Genomic DNA, 4,493 nt, shown 5'->3' with positions numbered 1-4,493 from the left:
TCAAGAACCGGTGGTTGCTTGGGGACTGGATGTAGGCACGGGTTGTGGCTGAACCAATATTGTCATACCTTAATTTCGTCCGGGGACCATTTGTTTGGTGGGATGCAACCTTCGCTTGACCGCTTCGAGGTACTTAACACCCATCGTTAGGCAATCCGTGAAGTTCCGCGACATGTCAGGAGTCGAAATGAAGCATTGTTGCGCAATCCGTAAAGTTTCGTAACATTCCAGAAGTCAAAGAGGGGATGGTTGCGTAATCCATAAAGTTTCGCGGCATTACGGAAAGAAAACAAGTATCGTTACATAATCCGTAAAGTTTCGTAACGTTACGGAAAAAGAAGCAGCAAAAAGGGGCAAATGGGGGTGTATTTAGTAACAAGGGGTGTGCAAATAGCAACCAGGCCCACTTGGACCTTCCAGGGTGTTCCAACAGAAGGCAGTGCCTTCTGGTGGAAGCAACCCAGCTTGCCTGGGCGAGCTGGGCGGCAACCACCTCCCTCTTTTCCCCTATAAATAAGGGAAAGAGGGCAGAGCAAATTCATTCAACCCTCCTGGTATCTGGGATTCACTTGAAATTAGTGAGAAAAATTGTTTCCGTGAAGAAAATCCTAGCTGAGGCACTTCCGTAACGCTTCTGTGAGCGATTTCGTGAAGATTCTTCACCGTTCTTCATCGTTCTTCGTTCGTTCTTCGTCGTTCTTCGGTCTTCAATCGGTAAGTTCCCAAAATCGAACCTTTCAATTCATTCTATGTGCCCTTAATGGTCCCCACTTGTTTCGCGTGCTTTTATTTTTATTTCGCTTCCTTTTCGTACCCCCTTTTGACGTGTTTTAACCATTTATTTAAGTAATTTTCTCTCCTAATAAAAAATAAAATAAATTTCCACCGATCATTTGAGTTGTAATATCTTTTAATCTTTGTTAAAATAAAATCCGACCGATCTTTCACACCGTAACCACGTTTAAAACCAAAAAGAGACAAAATAATAATAAAATAATCAAAAATATCTTTAAATAAAATAATAAAAAAAATCAATCGGACGTTTTTCTTTGAGATTTTTCTTAATTGAATTGACTAATAACCAAAGTGAAACTAAGGCTAAAATCAACTCACAAATCAAGCTTTGTCATTTAAAAATCACCTAAAAACCATTTTAAGGTCCAACGCCTTGAAATGGTCCTCTTTGCTTTTATTGGTTAAACGTGGACTTTTGAAAGCCTAAAATCAACACATAACTTTGTCACCTCTTTCAAAAAAACAAGAGATCATTAATGGTCCAATGCCTAAATGTTTTCTCTCCTTTCAAAAGAATCAAAAGATTGTTTAATGGTCCAACGCCTTAAATGACCTTTTATTCAGTCAAAATATATCTTGCAAAAAAGATAAAAACAACTTAACCAACGTTTAGTTCTCAAAGAACTACGTAGGTATGATTTCCTTATCACGATTGAGGAATACGTAGGAGCAAGGGAAACACCCTTGTCGACCACAAAAAGATAAAAATATAAAAGGCAAAAAAAGACATAAAAAGAGTAAAAGAGAAAATAAGACAAATTGAAGTCATATTTGCACACTCGATTAAAGGTTGTCGTCCCTTGTGACGGATGCGTGGGGTGCTAATACCTTTCTCGTGCGTAAATACAACTCCCGAACCTTTCACACTTAAAGTTCGTAGACCACGCCTTTTCTGGTTTTTCCGACGTTTTCCTCGAATAAACGTTGGTGGCGACTTCGCGCATTTTCCTTTCTTGGAAGACGCAACTGTGAGTCTCGCGTCGCCCTCCCGCCGAAGGGTAGGTTGCGACAGTTGGCGACTCCACTGGGGACTATTTTTTAGAGAGTTAGGCCAATCAATCAGTGTGCTTTCCTTACCATGACTTCCCTTTTGTTCCTTTTTCTTTGTCTTCTTCCTTATGTTCTTGTATACATAAACTCTTTGATGCTTTTAGTGTGTTTTTAAAATTTATGCATGAGATAAATATTTATTCATTTGATGCACACAAGCACCAACACTATTTGCACACACGGTGAGTTGAAAAAGGGCCCTATACTCGGGTCCATGAGAACATAAGGAGCGGAGGTGAATCTGTGGTCATGCTAGGTCTCCGACTTGCTTGATAACAGTGAACCCTCATCTAGAGTTTTTCTCTTTGATAACATATTGTTGCTGGTAGTCCCTACTGCCGCAATATGTTCTTCAAAGGGGATGATACCTCTAGAAACCATCAAGAGAGACATGACCACCTTGGGAATTATCACTAAAAGGCCTTTTAGCTCCTCCCGTGTAGGTCCCCAAAATAGGGGCATGGAGCAAACACACTGTGTGCCATTTTAAACACTGCCATGCATGTAGTCTTAAATGTCATGTACGCCTTTGCTTATAATTATTTGTGGATATTGTCGTACTATGTGCATCCCTGTGTTGTGCCTTTCGCATCTGCATCATGCACGGATTGCGTCTTGATCTCCTCACTTTGTCAAACCGACGGAGGGTCTATGTCGCCTTCTTAAATGCATATGTCGGGCGCCAAGCTGCCTGAATGTTGTATCTAAGAAGGGGACAATTTCCTGGGCTCCCGTATTCATAAAATGCATCTGCGTCGTATGCATTTCTTCATGCATTCATCCATTCCACCCATGATAGATGTCGGAGTTTTGATTCGCACTGGGTTTTGTTTCACTTTAGTAAAACATGGGATCGAGTCAAGCGCCTTCGCTTAAAAAGAGGTTGTATCAAGTCAAGGTCAAGAGCCTAGGAATCACCAGTCTAAAAGAGTTAGGGCAGTTGATGGGTCAGCTCCAGCGACAAGCCTTTCGCAAAGCTTATAGTAAAATCTGGGACCTAGCCATGGCAGAGATCTCCACAGAGGCCATTGCCTCCCTCGCCCAATATTATGATCGGCCGTTGAGGTGCTTCACCTTTGGGGACTTCCAGTTATCACCCATGGTGGAAGAGTTTGAAGAGATCCTGGGATGCCCTCTAGGGGGAAGGAAACCATACCTCTTCTCAGGATTCTATCCCTCTTTAGCTAGAATTTCTAAGATAGTCCAAATCTTGGCGTAGGAATTAGACCACAGAAAGCAAGTCAAAAATGGGGTGGTTGGAGTACCGAGAAAATGTTTGGAGGCAAAAGCAAGAATCTTGGCAGGTAGAGGCGAATGGGCCCCATTCATAGACATCCTCACGCTTTTGATCTTCAGAGGAGTCCTCTTTCCAAATGTGGATGGGTTGGTGGACCTAGCGGTAATCGACACTTTTCTTGCCTTTCATGACCGCAAGGAAAGCCCGGTTGTCGCTATCCTAGCCGATCTATATGACACCTTCGACCGAAGATGTGAAAAGAGTAGTACAAGGATTGTTTGCTGTACTCCGGCCCTCTACGTATGGTTGGTTTCACACCTTTTCCGCCAAGAGGTGAGACATGCTTGCCCGCTAGAAAGCCACCGTTCATGCACAGAGAAAAAAGAGGCAAGTTGGGACCGACTCTTAGCAAGCAAAGAAAGAGCATCTGTTAACTAGTTCCCCCGATGGAAAGATCGAAGAACCGAGGTTCTTATTTTGTGCGGAGGATTTCCAAATGTTCCCTTGATGGGGACAAGGTTGCATCAGTTACAATCCCGTTCTTGCTATAAGACAACTCGGCTACCCTATGAGAGGGGCACCACTAAAGGAAGAGCTCGCACCTATTATTGCACCAGGTTTCAATAACACCAACGCGAAGGCACTTCAGAAGGTCCGCAAGGCATGGGAGATGGTGCAAAAGAAGGACAAGGAACTCAGAGGCAACAGCAACGGGCCCATCGGCGGCTACCGTAGGTGGTTGAAAGCCCACATGCAAGGTCTGGATTGGCTCCCGAGTTTGAGAACCACTAAAGGGGTGGAAGTTGAAGCGCCGGAGGAGGACGAAGAGGTGCAGGCCCTCAGGGCAGAACTCGAGAAAGCCCAAACAGTCAAAGAAAAGTTTAAATCAGAAGGTCTTAAGATCCGAAAGGAGAATGCCGAACTGAGAGACGTAAATATAGCCACCACCAAGGCCTAGGAACAAGAGGCCAAAAGGGCCCGTAGGGAAGAACATGGCCAGAACAAATTCCGAGGGGCTCTGTGGGGCAGTAACAGCGAGCTTAAGCTCTGGAGAGAGGAAAGGGACTAATCACGAGTAGACAATTTGATCTTGAAGGATGAGTTGAGGATTTGCCTAAGGTCCAAGAGAAGCTTGTCTCAGCAGTTGTGCGAGACCGAGACCAACATGTTAGCCATCATCAGCAAGTACCAGGAAGAATTAAATCTAGCCACGGCCCACGAGCACAAAGTGGCAGACGATTATGCCCGAATGTATGCGGAAAAGGAGGCTAGAGGAAGGGTAATTGACTCGTTACATCAAGAGGCAACAATGTGGATGGACCGATTTGCTCTTACTTTGAACGGGAGTCAAGAACTTCCCCGATTACAGGCCAAGGCCAAAGCAATGGCGGACACCTACTCTGCCCCCGAG

This window comes from Glycine soja, chromosome 13 (assembly GCF_004193775.1).
Source record: "Glycine soja cultivar W05 chromosome 13, ASM419377v2, whole genome shotgun sequence".
NCBI classification, from domain to species: Eukaryota; Viridiplantae; Streptophyta; class Magnoliopsida; order Fabales; family Fabaceae; genus Glycine; species Glycine soja.
The sequence above is the reverse complement of the archived record's forward strand: the minus strand, read 5'-3'. Positions refer to the sequence as shown.